The 23,635-nt window shown below is 48.4% G+C and overlaps 1 protein-coding gene across 6 annotated transcripts in view; it reads left to right on the top strand.

Moving 5' to 3' along the window:
- ARHGAP22 (Rho GTPase activating protein 22) overlaps positions 1-23,635 on the top strand; it is a 179,599-nt gene that overhangs the window by 37,775 nt on the left and 118,189 nt on the right. The gene's annotated exons all lie outside the window — the stretch shown is intronic.

Raw genomic sequence — 23,635 nt, 5'->3', positions numbered from 1 at the left:
TCTCAAGCTTCTTACAAACATTGGTTCTGGGTCAGTGGTTCTCAACCAGGAGCTGTTTCGCCCCCCAGGGGACATCTGGCAGTGTCTGGAGACATTCTGGCTGTTCCAGCTGAGGGTTACTCCTGGCATCTAGTGGATTTAGGCTGGGCATGCTGCTAAACATCCTGCAAATCAGAGGACAGCCCCACAACAAAGAATTCTCCAGTTCCACATGTCAGTAGTGCTAATGCTGAGAAACCCTCTACTAGACAATATTATCTGGTAGGATATGTTAAAAGATAAAGTTTATGGTGCTGTGCATTAGAAATTAATAAGCTCATCGCTTACCCATAAAAACACATAATCATAAATCATGACAAGAAGCATTCTAAGAGCATAAGGGCATATACTACAAACGAAGCTTCCAGAGGAAGCAAGTGGCGTTTGAGCTGTGAACTGGAGAATGGAGGGGCTAACTAGGCAAAGGGTGGTGGAGGGGGGAGGCCACGTTCCAGGCGGGGACCAGCATGTGCATATGCCGTGGGAGGGGAGGGGCGCGCAGGGCCAGGAGGCTGGGGCTGGGGCAGGAACAGGCAGCACACACAGCACGAGGCTGGAGACCAGGTCAAGAATCAGATCATGCAGGGTCAGGCTTGCAGCTTAAGGAATGACGCTGCCTGGGGACACTTCTGGTGAAACACACAAATTATACATGCATGCCTCAAAGAAATCAGTCTCTGGTAGAAGGAAGACATTTCCTCAAAGTTCATCCCCATCTACACCTTTTAGGAGTTGGGCAGGCTACAATGTTGTGAACATAGCCAGTCTATAGTCTGCAAATTGCAGCCCCTGCGAATCCAGACACTTCCTTGTCCAGATTGCTCCAGACTATATACATTCCAGATACACTTCCAGACTACACCATCACATGGTACACTGAGTTGCATGGAAAACTAGAGTCACTTTCTGGAATAGTTAATAAAACCAGCCCCGGTCAGCTGGCTCTGCAGATAGGGGCTTCCCAGGGGCCATTTTCCAGGGCCCGCTGACTGTTAGCTTCCTGGCAGGTCCCCCATCCCGGCCAGCCTGAGCTGTCAGCTCAGAGGGTGCCATCACCCTAAAGCCATCCTCGTGTCTCCTTCCCAGGGAAGGAGAGATGGCACGATGGAGAACCTCCCAGGGAAAACCGTACTGTCATTTACCTGCATATCAAACTAAGTTCGGTCAACTGTCTGAGCTCAACTTCCAAGACATAGTTAGAGGCAGAGGAAGCAAATGTTGTTCACCGCCCCTGCCACACACACACACACACACACACACACACACACACACACACACACACACAGAAGAGGACAATAATAATTCAAAAAGATAGGGAGGCACCCAAACCAGCTGGAAATATTTCCCAATAGGCCAGTAAATTCAGACAGTGTGCTTAGTTTTAAGTGCATCACTCAATGCAAACGGATTCAGGAAAAGTGGTCCAGATTAGTGCAAACCAGCTCACACTGGCCATTAATCCTGTGATTCTAGCCAGCCATTGCCTGCCTTGAACCAGTTTAGGCTCACCCTATCTAGTTCTGGCCTGTGGAAGCCAGTCCAGGCCAATGGGACCCAGGTGTGGTTGGCCCTGCCCCCGCTCAGCTCCTGCCTGGCTCTGGGGGTCCCTTCCGGGGAGCCTCTCCTGATGCCATGCCCAGCAAGCGCTACCTCTGTGAGCTTTGTTGCCATATTCCCAAAGTGGGAATGGAAGAGACAGGGCACCCCACCCCTCCCAGTATTCCCAGAAGAACAATAGGATGAATTCACTACAACTCTGTGAACTTATCACAGATGCAGTGGAGCAAGTCACAAGTGTGTGTGTTCTGTGACACTGTAAAAATGGCAGTTTAATTTTTAAGATAGAAAATAAAAACAGAAGATAGGTACCCTCTCTCCTGAGAGCAACGTGGGTATTTTTGAGGGTCGGGGGGCCAGCAGGTGCCCAGGCTGGATGGTCTTGCCCACGACCACACAGTGTGAGTGCTGTGCCCTCCGTACACCCTCCCCTCACGCATCCTCCAGGCGTACCTGGTTCACCCTGTCTCTTCAGGCCATAGTCAGAACAAAGCCCCAAAATACTTGACCCTGATGCTACCCCACAGCCTCCTGGGATTGCTCCTGATTCTGAAATCCCACTGTCACAGGACCTGCTCTTCCAAAGATTTGTGTATTCCCCACTTCTTCTTTTTTCAATTGAAGTATAGTCAGTTACAACGTGTCAATTTCTGGTATACAGCATAATGTTTCAGTCATGCATATACATACATATATTTGTTTTCATGTTCTTTTTCATTATAGGCTACTACAAGATATTGAATATAGTTCCCTGTGCTATACAGAAGAAATTTGTTTTTATCTATTTTATATATAGTAGTTAATATTTGCAAATCTTAAACTCCCAATTTATCCCTTCCCACCCCCTCTCCGGACCAGTAGCCATAAGTTTGTTTACTATTTCTGTGAGTCTGTTTCTGATTTGTAGATAAGTTCATTAGTGTCGTCTTTTTTTTTTTTTAGACTCCACATATGAGTGATATTATATGGTATTTTTCTTTCCCTTTCTAGCTTACTTCACTTAGAATGAAGATCTCCATATCCATCCATATTGCTGCAAATGGCATTATTTTATTCTTTTTTATGGCTGAGTAGTGTTCTATTGTATAAATATACCACAGCTTCTTTATCCAGTCATCTATCAGTGGACATTTAGGTTGCTTCCATGTCTTGGCTATTGTATATAGTGCTGCTATGAACATTGGGGTGCATGTATCTTTTCGAATTAGAGTTCCCTCTGGATATATGCCCAGGAGTAGGATTGCTGGATCTGTTCCTCTGCTCTTGACTGAGGCTTCCTCTGTGCCCACTAGCATGGCCCAGAATACAGGTTTGTTGATTTGGGCTTGCCCTGTTCTACCAGGTTGAGGTGTGGGAGGCAGCCCTGTTGTTTTATCTCCCAAACAGCTCTAGACTTGGCCTGTTTCACTCAATCTGATGTTATCATGATCTCCCAGCCATCGTCATTTCTAATCGATGACAGTAACACTCTGCCTCACCCAACCCACTCCCATCCAGTCTCCTCTCCAAAGCCAGAGCCATCTTTTCAAATATAATTCCAGCCATATACCCACCTCCAGCCACTTCCTCCTCCTGCCCCAAGCTGGCATCTTTTGGTGGCTTCCCCATTAACCTTTGAGTTAAAATCCAAAGCCCGTAAGGCCCCTCTTATAGTCTAACCACCAGCCAAACCTCCAGCCTCCTCTCACTCTCCAAGCTTTAGCCACACTGGCTTTCTTCCCACTCCTCAACTATTTCATGGACCTTCTACCACAGGGCCTTGGCACATCCTGTTTTTCCTCCTGGAATGCTTCCTCCTCCTTTTCTCTCTCTGTCTCTGTATCTCTCTCTCACACACATACATACATACTTCTTAACTCTTACCCATCCTCCAGTTCTTAGCTCAAGTGTCACCAGCCAGCCAAGGAAGTGCTCCCACGCACCATAGTCTAACTGGGTCCTCTGCTCCATGGCCTCCTTTCCTTTGTGGCATTTACGTTGGATGGTTGTACACTCCTGAGTGTGAATGTTTGGCGCATCAGTGTTATCCCACCAGACTGTGAGCTCCATGAGAACAGACGCCATTTCTGGTTTTGATTGTCATTATACCCCAATGCCAGGCACTGGTAGGCACTCAGTACATATATGTTAAACGAATGAATGAATGAATGAATGAATGAATGTATGAATGAATAAGTGAGTGAATGAATAGTGGGGAGAGCATTAGCCTGGGAGGCAGAAGCACTGTCTCTGGACCAAAGTGGTCTACATCCTTAGGAAAGTCACCCGCCCTTGACTGACTTACATGTTGTAAATATTTTCCCAATTTGTTGCTTGCCCTTTACTTGTATATCAGGGACTTTTTTTTCCCGAATGTACATAACTTTTTAATTTTTATGCCACCAAGCTCTCCATATTTTCTTTGAGAGTTTCTGCCTTTGTTTAGAATATTTCAAAGTAAAATTGATGTTGCTATTAAAAAAGCACCTTCTTTTAGAGGAAATCATTAGACAGATGAGCAGAGCTCCAGCAGCGTTAGCTGCCTTCCTTCACAGGAGTGTCAGTGTCTTAGAAGCCTTGATGAATGTGCAAAGCCTAGTCAATACTGTGGGGATGGAGAGAGAAAGCTCTATGAATGAGATAAAGTACTTTCCGTGGCCTTATTTTTCTTGATTTTCCCACAAGAAAGCAAACCAACATTTATTGTGTGTCCTCCATGCTCCAGGCATTTCCATGGTACGTATTTAATTCTCATGACGACCCTAGCATGAGGCTTCATTATTCCCATTTTAGCAGATGTGGAGGGAGAATTGTGGGTACCCCGCCAACAAGGGGTGGAATTCATTCTCATGTCTCCCCAGTGCTGAGACCTATGCCCTCCCCCTTACCCAACACAGGGACTCACACTATCCAAACGCCACTGCAGGTGACCCTGCATGTCTCCAGGAAAGCTATAGATTCTTTGAGGAATAAAATGCAGTGTGATTTTCAAGAAGATGCCCAATGCCTATGAATACATGGAAATTAGATTTGAACAGCTGTTGGAATATTTAAGGTTGAGTTATTGATTATGTAGTAGAAAACTAAGTAAATTAAAAGGCAAGGCAATTATGAACTCCAGGGAAAACAAAAAGTGATACATGAAAGGAAAGAAAATTATAGGGTACTACATAGCTCAACTGGGACTAGCAATTACATAGTACTAATAATGCCAATTCTGCATATTGATCAAACTGGAAATACACTATAACTGTATGGGGAGGATGGGGTGGGTGCTTCTGTGTGTTGGGAACAGGAGAGTGAAATAAATAAAACCTTCATCTGCCATAGTTAGACGTCAATAGAAAATACTTAAAATGGAAAAAAAATCAAGAAGTGATTTGGCATAAAAACAGATCATAAGTCAGTGAAGCAGAATAGGGAACCCAGAAATAAACCCATGCCTATATGTTCAATTAATCTACAACAAAGGAGCCAGCAATATACGATGGACAGCATATGGAATGGACAGTCTCTTCAATAAATGGTGTTGGAGAAACTGAACAGCCACAAGCAGGAGAATGAAACTGGACCCCTATCGTACACCACACACAAAAATCAACTCAAAATAGATTAAAGACTTGAATGTAAGACCTGAAACCACAAAACTCCTAGAAGAAAATATATGGGGTAAGACATATAAACTCTTAGACATCAGTGGTGGCAATCATTTTTTTGGATTAGACACCAAAGCAAAGGAAACAAAAGCAAAAATAGACAAGTGGGACTACCTCAAGCTGAAAAACTTCTGCACAGCAAGGGAAACCACCAGCAAAATGAAAAGGAAACCTACAGAATGGGAGAAAATATTTCCAAATCGTGTATCTGATAAGGGGTTAATATCCAGGATATACAACGAATTCATACAACACAATAGCAAAAATAAATGAAAAAAACAATCCTATTAAAAGATGGGCAGAGGAACTGAATAGACATCTTTGCAAAGAAGACATGCACATTGCCAAGAGGTACATGAAAAGGTCCCAGCATCACTAACCACAGGGAAATGCAGATCACAACTACATTAAGATATCACCTCACACCTGTTAGAATGGCTGTTACCGAAAAGACAAGAGATAACAAATATTGGCAAGGATGTGGAGAAGTGGGAGCCCTTGTACACTGAATGTAACTAGGTGCAGTCACTATGCAAAACAGTGTGGAGATTCCTAAACTGAAAATAGAACTACCATATGATCCAGCAGGTCCACTTCTGGGTATATGTCCAAAAGAAATGAAAACAATCTCAAAGAAATAACTGCACTCCGTTGTTCATAGCAGTATTACCCACGAGAGCCAAGATGTGGAAACACGTGTCCATCAACTGATGAATGGATAAAAAATGAGATATATATACATATATACATATGTATATATATGTATATAAAATATATATAATCTGAATCCAGCGACGAGGAAGAAGGGAATCCTGCCACTGTGACAACATGGATGGACCTTGAGGGCCTTATGCTAAATGAAATGAGCCGCACAGAGAAAGACAAATTCTGCCCAGTATTACTTGTATGTTGAATGTAACAACAGCAGCAAAAAAGGCAAACTTATAGAAACAGAGTAGAAAAGTGGTTGTCGGGTTTGGGAGGTGGGGGAAACAGGGAGAAATGGGCAAGAGGGTACAAACTTTCAGCTGGAAGATACAGAAGGTCTAGGAATCCAATGTAAACCATGGTGACAGTAGTTGATGACACTGTTGTGTAACTGAATTTACTAAAAGAGAACATGAATGTCTCATACACACACAAAAAGATAAATACGTGAGTTGATGGGTGTGTTAATAACTAGATGAAGGAAATCAAGACAAAATAAAAGGAAGAAATGGCAATAAATGAATACCGTTTAGAAATGTGGAGGTAAATACCGAAGGAACCAACTGAAGCCGTTGCCTCTCGGGGCTGGGAAGCGGGGGAGGACCTGCCCGGTTTCACCCTAAAGCCTGTAGGATTGCGTGAGATACTGGGGGTGACAGCTTGTTCCAGTCACACTGGAGGATTGTTTGGAGTGAAGTTTCTGCTCTTAAGGGGTGACCGCGGGATTCACAGACCTCCTCTGACTGCTTGGTTCCAAATGATGTGGCCTTCCAGAATACGCCCATGGTGACCCCGTGCTGCCCCCTCCCAGGCTTCTCAGGTGCTCGGAGGGCTCCCTAAGACAGACCACCTCCGGGGGCCTGAGATGGGGACCGTAATCTAATTAGCAAAGGGACAGTAATCTAATTAGGTGATGCAGCGTCTGCTTTGCCTGAGATTCAGAGAGAAGATAAGGGCCTAGCAGAGGGGTGAGTGAGGTATGTCCAGGAGAAGGTATATGAGAACAGCTCCTGGAGATGGAACTAGGGTCTGGGCTGGAGCATGGCCGGGACTGGAAGCCTTATTGGAGGCTGTGGTGGAGAAGGGGGGCCGCGGAGACTCACCTGGTGGCCTCCTTATTCTAGCCAGGTGCTGCCACCATTGCTCAGAGCTGATACCCACTCCAGAGCTTCAGTGCCCAAGCCTGGACCACCTCCACCACTAGAGGACCAAGCTCTCTCCCATCTGTCCTCTCCAGGAGCTTGCTCAGAGCTGAAACAAAATTGCAGAGACCTTCAAATGAGCAGCATGTCTAGGACAAATCCCAGGGATCTGCTTAGAGGAAAAAAAAAATTCCCAATTAGGGGATCTTTAAACAACAGTGGCCTTAAAAATATACTGCAGCCCAATTTTTTGAGTATTGTTTATTCTAGGATTTTTTCATTGTTCATTTTAACATTTTTTTCTTATTTTTAAAACTGAGACATACTTCCATCCATACAGCAAAATGTACACGTTAAGTGTGCAGCCCAGTGACCACCACCCAGATCAAGACATAGAGCATTTCCTTCCACCCCAGAAGCTTCCCTCCTGTCTCTTCCCAGTCACTCCTCCCGACCAGACTGACCCACACTCCGCTGATTTCTATCCCTGTAGAGTGGTTTTGCCTACTCAGTTTCATATCAATGGACTCATAGGGTATGATGCTCTCATTACTAACACATTAAAGGCCACAGATATTTCTTCCACTTTCTTCTTTAGGGAAGGAAGGAAAATGAGAAAATGTCTTTGAGTGTCTAGGATGTGCCGGCTGTGTGCTGACTTTCTGCTTACAGGCAAGCATCCCATTTTGATCCTTATACCAATCCTGGGAGTCAGGGGAGGGAAACAGAGGCAGGAAAATTGAAGCCAAGTGCTCAAAACTGCCCCACCAATGAGATCAGAAGCAGCCTGATTACAGGACACAGGTCTGAGAGGCCTCCCTCCACAAATGTGGCCCCGTCCAGGCCGGACAGTGTCCCCTGGGCGGCTTAAGCCCCGATGACATGAGGATGCTGATCCTTCATAAGCACTGGCTTCCCGGGCAGGGGTTCACAACAGTACCACCAGGTGCAGGGGCCAAAACAAGAGGTGGGGTCATGCTACCCACTCTGTCCTGGCCCTTCGCAGATTTGTTCAGCTGACAGCAGCCTGGCTGAGCAGCAGGCTAGTGGGAAAGGGGAGGGAGTCAGGATTAGATGGATGAGGAGGGGGGTCATCCTTCGGGGGTGCCCTCACCAGGGGCTGCCAGCCATGCTGGCCATGGGTGCGGATGCGTGTGGTGGGCTCGGGCGGGCCTGGCCCCGTGCACCTGGTGATGCTAAGAAATCCCAGCTTTGGCTACTATTTTATTTCAACTCGCTGTATTTCTGACAGATGAGCCAGCTCAAATACTGTATCTTCAGATGCCTTCACCTCCCTGCCTGCAAGGAGTCAGACACATGTTTAATCATTCATGCACTGACCATATTTTTCGTAATAGCAATAACCGTAGCTCCTGTCTGTTGAACTTGTGTAAACATGCTGTGGAACAAGCACAACTCATGAAGCCACTGATTTTGTGCCCTCTACTGTCCTGAGGGGGCCAGGCCTTCCCCTGTCACTGCCTGGCAGGGCCCCGTGACAGCTTTGAGCACTCTGGAATAATGAAATGCCCTAAGTCACCCATTAGCAAAATACAAGACCAGTTCAATATTTCCACATCCTTCCCAGGGCCACATAACTGATTTTCACCCACCTCCTTGAAAACATGCTGCTTGGCCGGTCCCTCACTTTAGAGGGTCACGTCTCCTGTGTCTTGGTGCCCTGTTGGAGCTCCCATTTTAATGTCCTATCACCCTTACCATGTGTATCATCTCCTTCAGTCTTGAAGAGATCCTCATTGAGACAGAGAGCACTATTGCCCCATTTTTCAGATGAGGAAACTGAGTCCCAGAGAGATGAAAGAACTTGCCAGCCAGGAAGGGGTACCCAGCCAGTAATGGCAGCGCTGGGATTCAAAATCCGAAGGCTCTAGAAAACCATTGTGCGTTTATTTGTTTACACCCCAAGTTCTTTCCGGGCAGCAGGAGAGGAGAGCTGTCCTGGGGTAGAAAGCCTCTTGTGTCAAGACCCAGAGGCATGTGTGCTGTGAGGGGCAGACTGTGAGCCCCTGGGCAGAAAGGCAGTGAGGAGACCAAGTAATGAGACAGGGAATTGACCCATCTCACATCCAGGTAGGGCTTTCAACAGGGGAATGATGTGTCTGGACAGAGCATTAGACAGTGATGCTGGCTGCAGTGTGGGCAGTGAGTCTGCAGGGAGAAAGCCGATGTTCAGTAGATGCTGTGGGAGCAATGACGTTTCCTGTCTGCCACCTGCAGAGGGTGTGAGGAGAAAGCAGGACCATTGTCAGAGCACATCTACTGAGAGTGCTCAGCGGCTGTCAGCCAGGCTCCCGCACACTCCCCCCTGGCCCCCAGCCCACCAGTCCATCTGCAGCTGCCGAGGCCCTTGTGCCTGGAGGTGAAGGTGGCAGTTTGTGTCCTGGAGGGAAGATGCACGGTGAACCCAAGCCTCCTCCTTCCTCCTGCCTCTCCTCCCAGATACCAGCTGGTGGGAAAACTTGAGTTCTGTCCGTGGAAGTTGCCCAGAGTTCATTACCCATTCATTACTCTTAGACACGCCGGGTACAAGGCACTGCCAGATGCTGGGCTAGAGGATCTCTGGACTGGGCTTCCAGCCCCAGAGAACTGGAGAATTGACCATGACCTTCGTGTTTGCGAGTGGAAAAATAAATGATTTATTTGTAAGACACTTTGAACTGGGTTAAGCCTAGGCTAGGAGGCTGCCTTGGACTCCTCAGCCAAGACAACCAGGGACCTGCCCTTACTCTGCTGAAATCATCAACAGCCTCAGTGATTACTTAACCAAGGGTGGAGAATGTATTGATCTAAGCTAATGGCCCATAGGCCGGCAGAAATGAAATTTATAATCAATATTGAATTACATCAACTCCACGGATCCTAGGCTCCTGGTGAGCAGCTTGCTAGTCTGAACAGGAGCAGTGTTAGCAATCCTAGGGCCAGCTGTTCCCAGACGCGGTGCAGAAGGGCGGAGAGAGGCCTCCCAGGGGCTCTGCCTGCAGCAACAAGAAATCATGCTAACCACAATCCATCCATTCTGCACTTCGCTCTTTGCAAAGCACTTTCGAAGTGTCATTCATTTCTTCTGCACCACGGTCTAGGAAGTGGACACAATTCGTATTTTACTCCCAAAACCTGGGGTTCCAAGAGGCTGAAGGGCTTTAGGTCTCCAAGTCCTGGGCCTCTCCATTCCCACCGCCAAACTAGGAGAAATAGGAAAACCACATCCTGTGTTTCCTGCTCCTGTTTGCTGCTCCTCCAATCCCATGAATGAAATTGACAATCTCGTGCCCTTTAACCTTTCGTCATGTGGAAACAGGCCTTGGGTAGGAGAAATCGTGTTGGTGGATTTCTTCCAAACCAAGATTCGATCTTTCCTGTTTTCTTTGAACTTGAGGATTCCGTCTCATGTCTGCACATTTACTCGGCAAGCATTTGTTGAGAAGCTCCGAACTACATTCTAGGAATCCAGCCTGAGGAGGGCACCCTCTCGGGCCACGAGAAGCTCACAAATCAACCCAGCACAGAGAGGCACATGTCCGGCCAGAGGTGTGTCCTGTCACGGTGGTCGGCAGTCAACCCCCTGCTTTGACTGGAAGACTAGAGTCTTCATACGATAGGAAATAGCTACACTGACACGTCAGGAGTGGGTCAGGGCTCGTCAGGGTGGCAAGCACAGAGGTGCGGGAGTGTGGCTCAAAATGGCCCTTGTGGGGACCGGTCATTGATCTGGAAGGAGTGGGGTGTGTGGTATGAGTGGGAGGTGAAGCTGGAGGCCTGGCTGCACACCAGCTCAGAGACCTTCTCACCTTCTCGGCTTCATACCCATGTCGATGACGGCAAAACCTTCCTTCACCATGAAAGGGGGCACAGCCTCCTCAAATGAGATGCAGCAAAAGGGACCCCCACCACGGGACGATAGCTGGAGGTCCAGCCTGCAGATGAAAGTTAGAGGAGGTCCATCAGTCTTGTCTTTCTCAGAGAAAGGAGTTTTTAAAATTAGTCTTGGTGGGAAGGAGTTAGGGTTTGGTCTATTCTAGGACAGGGATGTGGGTCCTGTGAGAGTCAGGGTTAAAAGCCTGGGAACCAGACTTTCTGGGTTTAACCCCATGCTCTGCATGTCTTCCTGTTCCCCCTGCTGGGCACACCCTTTCTTCCTGCAGCCTTCCATAGTGTAGGGGAGGAAAATTGTCTATCCTCTTAAGTTCAGCACCTGATACCTGCTAATTAAACTGATAAAAGATTAACAGGAGAAAAGGCTTATAATTTTTTTCCAGTTTTAAATGAGTGAGGGGCTGCTTCATAGAAAAGATGCAGTTAAACCCAGGGGCAGTAAATTATGGGATGGTGACTAGGAAAAGTATGGTAGATAAGAGGTGTTTAGTAAGGTTCATTATGCAGACTTGAGTCACCTCCCGATGATAAGAATCTCACTCTCCCCTTCCTGGTACAGGAGTGGCAAGGAACCTTTACAAAGGAAAATTGATGCCCTGCTTTTAGGCAGAAATGGGGAGGGAGGAGAGCTCCTCCTGTGTACTGTTTCTCAGTTGCCTTCAGCTAAAAATAATCGATATGCCAAAGTGGCATATTTTGAGGTGGCTGAACCTGATCCCCTCTAAGGGCTCGCTCCATTCATTCATCCGGATTCAGCCTCATTGCTGGTCTCCCAGTCTCCCGGTGGACGCCCTAGCGGCCCCATATGCTCCATGGATGGATGAATGAACTTAGATCCAGTTGGACCTGGGGGTGCACACTGCATGGAAGGGCAGGTCAAGCAGTTTGGGGGTCACCCTGCCTCCTGCACCCCCTTGCTGAAGACCAGCACCAGCTGAGCCAGGAGGCAGGCCCAGGAAGAACCAATAAAAATAACCGTTAGGAATGTAATCTTTGTCAGGCGCGGGTATAGCTCATGCTTAGCGTACACGAGGTCTTGGATTCAATCTCCAGTATCTCCAGCAAAAAAAAAAAATTTTGATCTTTTCTACTGATGTTTTTAAAGCATTAAAATAATCATTATGAAAAAAAAAATCCAAACTTTCTAGATCCCCCTCAGAGCTATATTACAATTAATACCTTTTTCTTACGGTGGGTAGGTTTCCTTCTTGTCCATATTCCAGGCCCCAAAGTGAGGGCCTGGCTGGTTCTCTAGACCCCTCAGATGGGTATCTTAGCAAAGAACAGATGACCAAGAGGAGCCTAGGAAGAAGCTAAGTCACAAGTTTTTAAAAAATGTTAAAGGTAGGGGGCACTCAGGAACCATGCTGTTATAAATCATCTGAGGCTCTCACAGTGCTCCCAGGACAGCACGGGAACCTGGCGAGGCCCCCTCGCCCTTGGCTGCAAATTGCATTAACTTTATGAAACCGTCTTGTCGGGCCCTCTCCAGAGTGCCTCTTCCATTACCTCCCCTCTCTCTTCTCCATCAATCTTTCGACTTCAATACTTACCCTTTAAATCAATTCAGCTCTGAGAGCCATCTTGCTATTTCCCCAGCCCAGCTTTCAAATCCCATTGACTTTTATAAATCAATTGTGTTTTAGTCCAAGCGCAGCCACTCCTCCCTGCTCTCGGGGCTGCATTTACTGAGCTGCAGATGGAAAAACAGCCCTAGCCGGCTGCAGAGCGCTGAGCCCTGGGGAGCAGCGCAGGGCCGGCCGCCCCAGCAGCTGCCAAGGCCTCGTCAAAAGGCCCTAAATACGAACAGGTGTGTTAGATGCGGGTCTCCTAAGTAGACCCTGAGATGAGATTATCATGCGGTAATTTCTTACGGATGTACCCCTAAGGGATCCCAGTGAGACAGAGGGAAGAGGCTAGCCAAGCTGGGGTGCAAAGCCCAATAAAAGGGGGGGGTCTCATCTGAGCCCCAGAGGAAATTTGAAGTGTGAATTACACCTTTTGACCCCTCTGAGTGGCTTCCAACTAGAAACAAGGCTGCAGGGGCTTTCAGGCTTCCATACCCAGGAGTCTTTGCCCAAGGGCTGGAGGAGTGAGGGAGGGATGTAAATTCCTAGGCACTTGGTTTTCCCAGTGCTGGCTCCAAATGGCTCCAACAGCCCAAAGGCAGTCTTCCAGAGTGGGCCGGCAGTCCTGAAAAGTCACTGGGGTAAGCTGTTGGAAGTAAGGGGGCATATAAACAGGAAAAAGGAATCAAGGGAATTTGGGTGGAGCTCTGAGGTGATCCACTAAGGTAAGGGAGCTTTAATGTGTTCTCGGCAATTTCTAAGCTGTAGCAGCTGCGAGGTACTCTTGTTGCAACGCTGGGTGAGTGAACAACCCACCCACCCTTGCTGAGCCCCCTCCTCACCTGAGATGGGGTGGAGCAGACAGGCTGGAGTAGACCCAGGGCCACCAGAGGGGCTCACCTACAGAGGACGGCCCCCTGACCATGGAAAATCTACAGATGCACCTGAGCCACGCTTGCACAAAGCATCATCCGTTCGGCCTCGAAGCTCCAAGCAGGCAGAGGCTTGGCGTCACTCTGTGTTGCCGACCACAGCCTAGTGTGGTGCTTTTTGCAGATAAATACTCATAAACATTTATCTAACTCGTGATATTTTCATTGCTATTTTAGATCTTCCAAGGGGATTTAGCTCCATTCCAAAAGAGCTCTTTCTTTTAAAGTTTTTATTTTAATTTATATAAGCAATGCATGCGTTCCTTCCTGTACAAAACCGCAGCCCTACAGCCCACTCTTCCCTTCATGACCACAATCCCTGTTACAGCTGTGACGTGTTCTTTCTATGCAAATGCCCATCCCCCATGAATATACCTTGGGATGTCTTTTGTTTAAGGGGGAAGGGTTTTCTTCCCCCTTTAAAATAGTTTTATATTTTGTGTCTTGTTCTGCAATTTGGTCTCTTCCACCGCTATAATAGGATTTAAATAAATGTTAAAATAAAGCAGAAAAGGGTAGATGGGAGGGTTGGGATGCATCTTCAAAGGGTGCTCAGGAAGTCCTCATTGAGAAAATGGCATTTGAGAAAAGAACGAAAGGGCTGAGCGGAAGCCCTGAAGGGCCAGGATCAGCGGGTGCAGAGCCCGGTGGCAGATGCATGGCTGACCTGTTTGGGAAAGAGCAGAGGCCAATGTGGCCAAGGGCAGGGAAGCACAGGGAGGTCCGAGGGGCCATGTGGCTCGGTCCCGAGGACCCTTGTAGGCTGTAGTGCTGGCTCCTACTTTTCACTCTGAGCCAAGAGGGGAGTCCTGCAGGACTCATAGGGAACAGCATGCTCTAACTCCCATCTTTACAAACTCTCCCTGGCTGCCCTGTTAAGAAACTGCAGTGGGGGGTGGCAGACTGGAGAAGAGACTGTGGCAGTAATTCAGGTGAGAAATGATGGTGGCTGGGAACAGGCAAGCCTGATAGAGTTTCCGCTGACCTTGATAGAGGAGACTGTCAGGTAGTAGGTTTGGGGGCGGGGAAAGACCAAGAGTTGAGCTTTGGACATGAGATGTGTCAGGTGGACAGTGTGATAGACGCGTGGGTCTGGAGTTAGGGTTGAGCTCTGCACAGGCGCCTGCCACACATCGATGGTGTTTAAATCCATGAGGTGGGAGATCACTGAGGCAGCAGTGAGTGTGGACAGAAAAGGGGTCCAAAGACTAGCGCTGGGCACTGGACTCTAAGAGGTGGGGATGATGAGGAGACTGAGAGTGGTGGCCAGTGAAGAAGGGGAGAGACAGGAAGGAGTAGTCTTGGACCCAGGGATAGAAATGGACCACTTAACTGGGGTCAGGTGTTCTAAGGGGAAGGAATGGATGGACCACCTTGATCCTTGGATTGAGCAACATGAGGGACATCCGTGGCCTTGATAAGAGCAGTCTGGGTCGCACAGAGACAGGGGGAGGCTAACTAGGTGGGGTCAAAAGAGAACAGGAAGCATTGGGGGTGATGAAAAATTCTGGAGATGGATGGTGGTGATGGTTATATGGCAATGTGAATGTACTTAATGACACATTCAAGTGTGCACTTCAAAATGGCTAAAATGGTAAATCTTATGTTAAGTGTATTTTACTACAGCTTTTTTTTTAGCTGTTCATTTAGTGCGTCCTTTTTTTTTAAATTTTTATTTTATTGGGTTATGGTCAGTTTCCAATGTTGTGTCAATTTCCAGTGTAGAGCACAATGTTTCAGTTATATATGAATATACATATATTCATTGTTTCATTTTTTTCTCCGTGAGCTACCACAAGATCTTGTATACATTTCCCTGTGCTCTACTACGGTTTTAAAAAGGGGACTAGGAGAGGACTTGGAGAGAGTGAAGACACCTCTCGTGAAGTGTTTGTTAAGAGGGGGGAGCTAACTGTCAGCTCATATACCTTCAGCTCATCCTTTCTGTCTTCTGCCATGCATCCTGTAATGTGAATACGGCAGTTTATTTGATGATTTTCCTATTGTTGAGCACTTGGGTTTTTCCATTTTTAGGATCATTCCGAGTGCTCCAAGGGCATCCTTGTGTGTGACTCCCTAGGTACTTGCAGTCCTCTCTGCAGGAGAGAGGCAAGAAATGGAATTGCTGGGTTGTAGAGTGGGCATGTTTTCAATTTTATTAAATTCAGCCCACCTGCCCTAATATCAGCACCTGATATTATCAAACTTGAAAAATATACCTGCTGAAAATGCTGCATCACATAATGGTTCTAATTTGCACTTCCCTCTGATTACTGTTGAAATCCAGCATCTCCACCCATCTTCACTGGCGGTTTGCATTTTCTCTTCTGTACATCACCTGTTCACGTCTTTAATTTCTTCGACTGAGAAACAAAAGATCCCCTTCCTTGATAGGAAAAGGGCATGAATCACGGCTGGCCTTGCACCTCCTGTTGCCCTAGCAACGCCTTGATGCTGTACAGCCCTTTGTCCTTCTCTAATAATGAATGAACCTTTGGGTCCTTGAATTCCATTTCCTCCACCCAGGGTTCTGACCTCCTGAGTTGAACTTGGCTGGTGTTTTCATCCCTGGCAGCCTCTGTCATCTCTTGGACTCTTGGGCACATGCCTGTTCAGGCCACTTTTCTCCTTCCTCCATGGTACCTCTGATCTGAAGCACATGGGGCCCTACTCAGGCTCAGTTCTGTTGGGGAAGGACTGTAGCATCCACAGTGACCAGCACTGATTGGGTTTTCAATCCTGGCTCTGCCACCTAACAACACTATGTGACCACGAGTGAGCTGCTCCCCTCTTCTGAGTCTCAGTCAGAACATCCAAGAATTCAGGGTTATTCTGAGGAACAAGTGAAATTACTCAGGTCAGCTGCCAGGCTCCCACCCCCAGCGCTGGCCCTTCAGGCACTCAGGCATGTCCGGCCCTTCCACTGCCACCCACCCCACTCTCGCCCTGTCCGAGCATCTGGCCTCTTCTTTCCCCTGTTTTGGCCCCTCCCAGGCCAGCTTTTCTAGGGAAGCCAGCCCAGTGCTAATGCAGTGAGGACTGAGTCTCCCAACACCCAGTGGCTGAGAAAGCTCACATCTTCTTTCTCCAGGTCTCAGAACAACCAGCCGGGTCAGGGCCAGGGCACTGGAGGTTTTGCAGGCCTCATGGCACAGCCGCAGCTCTGAGCTGCCGCAGCACAGAGGAATGGGGCAGGTGGCAGACAGGGCCCTGAGCAAAGGGGACCAGGTGACATAGGTAGGCTCTATGACCCCGCCCCGTGGGACTAGGTGCCCCAGAGCAGGGAGAAAGCCTCATCACCACTGCAGGACCCCGTCCATGTCCATCCCTGACCTCTGCCTCCTGCCACAGCCCATGATGGCATCTTGCTATCCCAGGCTAACCCCCGCCCACGTTCCACATCTGTCACCTCATGGACCCTTCAGCTCCCATTCTGTCTCATCTCCCACCCACCCCCGCTCATACCCTCAACCCCTCCTGGGCAAAAGCCCCCCCCCCACTTGTCCACTTTTAAGTAGGCTCAGATCCCTCTGTCTTAATAAGGGGCAACCTGCCCTCCATCCCACGGCCCGCTCCAGAGACCCTGCTCCCTCCCTCCCCTCCTTTATGGGGACCTACCCTGGAAGAGTTCTCCACACTCTTGACTGTGTGCCCCTCTCCTCACTCACCCCTTGACCCTCTCCCTGCCCACCCCCCACCCCCGTGACCCCATAGACATTAACCCTTTTTCTGCCTCTGGCAGGCTTTACCCTTTTCTTGCAACCCTCTCTGGGTCCCTGAGAACGCTCTCCCTGGTTGTTCACTGCTCCTCCCAGCCTGGTTCACAGGCTGCTCTGCCTCCTCCTGTCCTCCACGCAGAGTCGAAGGGCTTCGAAGTTCCAGCCCCAGTCCCTTCCTTCCCACACTCTAGAGGCCTCCTGGGAGACCTCGTGCGTGGATGCCCTGGCAGTTTCACAAGGGCCTTAGTGCACAGGCTCTGTAGGAGGGAGAATTCGGATTGGCTCACGGTGCAGCCTTGCGGCTGACTTGGCTCTCTAAATCTCAGCTTGCACGGCTGTAAACCAAAGCAGTAACACTTGTTATAAGGGGTAAATAAACAAGCCAGCGGCCAGTGCAGTGTCCTTTGACTGGGCGCTGATCTGCAGCCCCCTCTCTCCCGAGCCTGAATCCCTCTCCCACACGCCGGAGCCCACATCCCACTTCCTCCTGGACACATCCTCGTGGGTGTCAGAGAGACGGCGGAAACCCAACACGTGCGGGTTGGGTCACTGCCAGCACCATCCTGCCCCTCCCTCCTCGACCACTGGCCTGTGCCCCATCCCTCCTCCTCCCCATACTGGCAGTCATCAGCCCATCCTCCTAAATGCCCCTCAGGGTGGTCCCTGCTCCCCACCCTCCCAGAGACCCACAGCCTCCCGCTCTCTGCCTCTCCTCCCCTGGCTCATCCCGTCAGCTTCCCCAGTTTCCCACCAGCCTGGCTTCCGAATGAGGATCTCAGGCCTCCAGGGGTGCCGGATGAGTCTGCAGGGCCTCCCCACTTAGGACCGACTGCCTGGACCAAGACCCCAGATTCTGAATTTAGGATTCCTCCAAACAGGTGTGCAGATGCAGGCATGCACTCACACTGCACATGCTTGCAAACACACTCACACTCGTGCACCCACTCACACATAGACATACGCCCACACTCTCAAATGTACTTACAAACATACCCTCATACATTGTACACTCATAGTCACACACGCATGCATGCACACACGCTCATACATTCACAGTCGTACATGCTTGCAAACACACATGCATGCACGTACACACACTTGCACACTCATGCACGTATACACTCTCTTACACACTAGAAAACACATGCACACTCATACGCACAGAGTTTCCCAGGAAAGAGTTGGGTCTTCTGTTTTGGGGAGAGGAAGATCCAGGCACATCGCAAACAACGCTATTATATGCCAGACTGTTACTCATAGCATTTTCAAGGTGAAATCGAAGTGAAAAGAAAGAGACTGATTTTAGTGGACTGACTCTGCTACATGGAGGAGGTGAAGGTGGACCCAAACCTGGAATAGCAAGTAGGACTTTGACAGTGAGGATGGACAAAAGGGCATTACGATGGGAAGTCGTCTGGTGTGACTAGAGCCCAGGGCAGCAATTACCAAAATCACCTGCGCTGCTTCAAAATCCGGATTCCAGGTCCTTCCCCCCAAAGTTGTGATTCAGCAGATCCAGACACCAGATTTTCTAAGATCCCCAGGTGGGGGAGGCAGACGCCTTTGACAGCTATTAGCCTGGGGCAGAGGGGGCGGGCGTGGTAAGCTGGGGAGACACCTTCTCATGAAGGAATCACGACTGCCGGGCTGGGGTTGTATTTTACTCTGCACATGGTGGTAAATACCATAACTACTTTTGAGAAAAAGAATAAAAGGATTATATTCATGTTTAGAAAGATTTCCTTAGCAGCTACATCTCTTTTGGAGACTCCTGAAGAGGGCAGGGGGCAAGAGGAGGGAGTCCAGGCAAGGGATGATAAGAATTTGATTTGCTTCAGAATTTGGACACAAATTGACTGTGGGGCTTGAAGGGAGTGGGATTTGTCAGAACAACTCCAAGCGATCGAGACAGGTCAGTCCCAGTCATGAACCCTGGATGAGGAGCGGGAGGGGGAACAAGTTTGGGAGAGGTGAGTAGGCGTTGAACTTGAACATGGGTGTTGGTGACCGTGAAGCATCCCCATGGAGATGTCTCACAGATGATTTAACATGTGAGCTGGAAGTCCTGGAATAAGATCCGGGCAGAAATAAACACCTGGAGTCATGATGGAATGGAGGGCAGCTGGGGCAGCAGGGAGAACAGAGGGAGTCACGGGCAGAAAGGGCTTGTAGATTAGACAGTTGGGCTCAGCAGAGCGGGAGAAAAAGATTCAAGAAGACGGTGATCAATATTGCCTGAGTACCAAGGGGTCTCGGAGGCTGAGAACCAGAACCAGATTGTTGGAATTGATCAGAGCAGGTTCAGGAGGGGAAAAAATCTCCAAATGCAAGGGGTTGGCAGGAAACTGGGGGCAAGGGTGAGAAAGGAGAGGCTAGGAGTACAGCCCACCCTCTCAAGACATGCTTATCATTAAAATAGGTGACAGCATCAGCCTAGCACAGGCACTGATTTGAGCCAAGAGGTAGCACTTCCATTCCTTCCCCCCAAATCTGAGCCCCACCTCCCCTGAGATGACCCCAGTTCAGCTCATCCTCCAGGGCTCAGCCCAGGTGCTCCCTCCTCCGGGCGGCTCTGCAGATGTCTATGGCAGAAAGGTCTGCACCTTCCTTAAGATGGGTACAGCCTTTGCCTGTCCATATGGCCTGTGGCTGTTTCATCTCTGGGTGGGTGTTCCTTGTGACTTGTTTCCCCTGCCAGCCTGGGGGCTCCAGGGGAACATGGACAACTCGGGGTTCTGCACCGTACCTGGAGGAGTTCCTGGAGTACCTGGAAGGCATGAATGAATGAGTGAGTGAATGAATGATTGTGTTTGTGAGCAGAGGAGCCCGGCTTTGAGGAGGGAGAAGGGCACCCTCCTCCTTCCCTGGTCACAAGCTGATCTGCTCCCTGGCCAGAAGCTCCAGAAACTCCCCTTGGTTCCGGAGCCTTAGAATGCCAGAGCTGTTTGACTTGAAACCTTGGCTTAAATGTTTACAGAACTGAGTAGCTTGATTCAAGGAAATGCTGAGGACAGGAACAGAAGTTATTAATAAATCATAACAACGGTTATTTCCCTTTCAAGATGCTCTCTGGGCCTTATAAGTAATATCTGTGTGATTGATCAGCCGGGGGAAAAGCCAGGCTGGCTTGGCAGCTTGAGTACCATCCGCAGGAAGTGCCTCCCTGGTGAACTGAGGGGCCTGGGAGCTGGCCTTTCCTCACCTCCCCAGGAGCCCAGCTTCTGCCCAGGCTCATGTTAGAAATCTCAAGTTATTAAAAAGACAGAAGCCTAGACTTAATTTTACCATCCATTCTTTTTTTTTTTTTTTAATTTTTGAACTATAGTCCTTTTATAATGTTGTGTCAATTTCTGGTGTACAGCATAATATTTCAGTCATACATGTACATACATATATTCCTTTTCACATCCTTTTTCATGATAGGTTACTACAAGATGCTGAATATAGTTCCCTGTGCTCTACAGTAGGGCCTTGTTGTTTATCTATTTTATATACAGTAGTTAGCATCTCAAACTCCCAATGTATCCCTTCCCACCCTCTTTCTCCCCTGGTAACTGTAAGTTTATTTTCTATATCTGTGAGTCTGTTCCTGTTTTGTAAATAAGTTCATTTGTATCTTTTTTTAGATTCCACATATGAATGATATCATATGATATTTTTCTCTCTCTTTCTGGCTTATTTAACCTAGAATGACAATCTCCAGGTTACCATCCTTCTTAATTAATGGAATTTTAGAGATGAGGAAACTGAGACTCAGAAAACTCAGTAACTAAGGGGACACACCTGTGCCCTCTCCCCCCTGGTCCTCTGTCAGACTCCACCAGAATACCGGGGTCATGGTAACCGTTGTCTGCAAGTCCCCAGGGCCTAGAAAGGGATCAGTGTCTGTTGAATCCAGCCCTGCTCCAGCTCCTTGGCAGCCTGAGATGAAAGGAGGGATGAGGGGGGTGCAGGTACAGCCCTAGGAGCAGAAAGGCCCCTCCTGATGCAGCAGGTCCCATGGGACATGGACCCCACCTCCCTGTGAGCCACTCAGCCGAGCCTCACCCAGGCAGGGCTCCCTTCAGAGAAGGCTGCAGAGCTCTGGCGATTAAGCAGTGCAGATGCCAGGCACAGTACCACGGGCACCTGGAAATGAAAGAAAGGCCTTTCAGGGGCTGCGGGAAGAGTTCCGGAGTCAGACTGAGGCTCACAGGGGAGGGGAAGAGGATTCAAGTGACTCATGGACCTGCAGGGACTCCAGCTGCTCCCCATCCTAGCCAGCCCTTCCCACCAGGGGCAATCAGTTAGATGGGCAAAGGGAGCAAGCGGATGCTTCATACAGTTAGCAGAAGCCCATGCAGAGACATTCCACCTGATTAGGAATCCAAAAATAGAGTGAGCTAGGATGATACCTAAGTATCTTTTATACATCCTAAATTATGGAGTGGGTGTATTCAGATTATGATATTTCATGCTGAGGGCTATGGACAAAGTGGTGCATTAGTGTAATTGTGTGCTGTAATATATCCACACACTATTTTCAGAAGGAAGTGTGTAATGGCACCTAAGGAGCTGAAAGTCATAGAAAAGTTCATGCCTTATGCCCCCTGAGCTCACCCTCAGAACCCACATTCAGGAAACAGTTCTGCATGGAGACATCCACCGTACCATTTTCATGATCATCATCACCATTTCCATGGTAACCAGTTACTGGGTACCTCATTCGTGCCCAGCTCTCTGCCAGGCTGCAGAGAGTCTCCACCCCTCCCCCCCGCCCCAGCTCACCCTGCAGAGTCAGGAATTGCCATCCCACATGGGCCCAGCTTGCTGATGGGCAGACTGAGGCACCAAGAGTTCCCAGAACTGGCAGTGATCCCAACCCAAGCCTGTAGTTCTTCAACTGGACCCCATTGTCTCTTTAATTAAATAACTAACACTGGAAAGAATCCAAGTGTTCAACAGAGAGGGAGTCTTAAGTTAATTTACAGAGATAGAAAACAGCCAAAGAAATAAAGGCAGGAAGTGCACTTTCCTCTGGTTCACATCAACATGCGTGGGGACCAGGACCCGCAGAAAGGTGGGTAAATGCAAAAACAAGTGAAGCCCAGCCTCAGATGCAGGGCACAGGGAGCTTCAAGGGCAGCGCTTTCTTGGATGGAGAGCTGCACCATGCCGTCCAAACATATCTAACATTTGTAGATACTAACTACTGTACATAAAACAGATAAACAACAAGGTCCTACTGTACAGCACAGGGCACTATATTCAATACCTTGTAATATCTATAATGAAAAAGAGTATGAAAAGGAATATATATATATACACACACACATAAATATAACTGAGCCACTATGCTCTACACCAGAAATTAACACATTGGAAATCGACTATTCTTCCATTTAAAAAAAAAGATTAAGAGACACAAACCACTTAGTATAAAATAAATAAGCAACAAGGATATATTGTATAGCACATGGGAAATAGAGCCATTATTTTGTAATAACTTTAAATGGAGTATAATCTATAATGATATTGAATCACTGTGTTATATACTGGAAACTAATATAACATTGTAAATCAACTATACTTCAGTTAAAAAAAAAAGGAAAAATCCTAAGTAGCCTGTGATGTTTGACAGCCATGTCTGATATCCATTACCTACCTTCCTGGCATGGTAATGGGAGCCACATTACCAGCCATGGACCACGTACCTTACTCAAGGAGGAAATGACTATCTAGACAAGATCAGAAGGAAGGTTCTGTGGAGGTGGGTCTTGAAGGATGAATAGGAGCTCACCATGCAGCCAAAGCCAGGTGTTGAGTAGGAAAGGGATGGAAGGTCCACATGTGGGATAGCATGAGCAGAGGGACAGCCAGGCTTAGGGAACTGCAGACACTAGTGCAGTGAAAGGAGTTTAGACACACACACAAACACACACACACAGAACCACAGATACAATGCAACAACTGTGGGTTGTGGGCACCAAGCATTCCAATCAGAAATTAGGACCCATGGTCTAAGAATTGCAAGTGTGATTATGTTTGGACTCAGAGCTGTTCCTCCGAAGTCTATGATGGCCCCTCCCAGTGACCACTGCAGCAATATCCTTGACACTGGCCAGAGAGAGGAGAATAGCTTCCCCCAGGACAGAGGGGAGAGAGCAAAAGGAAGGGGCAGAGGAAGGACAGGACAGTACCACCCTAGGCAGAGTGCTGGTCAGTGGCATCTGCAGGGCAGAAGTGCTCACGGGCTCTCAGAACCTCTGAGGGAGGAGAGCTGGTCCCTTTCCCCTGCCAGGGAGCCATCGACACATCACAGCAAGCAATTGCAGTGGAGGCCCTGCTGTCCAGACCCACCTGCCAGGATGATCTCAGGGAAGCAGCTCAGGGGGTGCTGGGGGTGGGGGTGGGGAGTTCTGGGCAATGGTGCTCAGACCTGACACCTCCAGGGGAGTGGGT

The sequence above is a fragment of the Camelus bactrianus genome, chromosome 11 (assembly GCF_048773025.1).
Source record: "Camelus bactrianus isolate YW-2024 breed Bactrian camel chromosome 11, ASM4877302v1, whole genome shotgun sequence".
In the NCBI taxonomy this organism is placed as follows: Eukaryota; Metazoa; Chordata; class Mammalia; order Artiodactyla; family Camelidae; genus Camelus; species Camelus bactrianus.
Note: the sequence above shows the minus strand (reverse complement) of the source record. Positions and strands in the feature narration are given on the sequence as shown.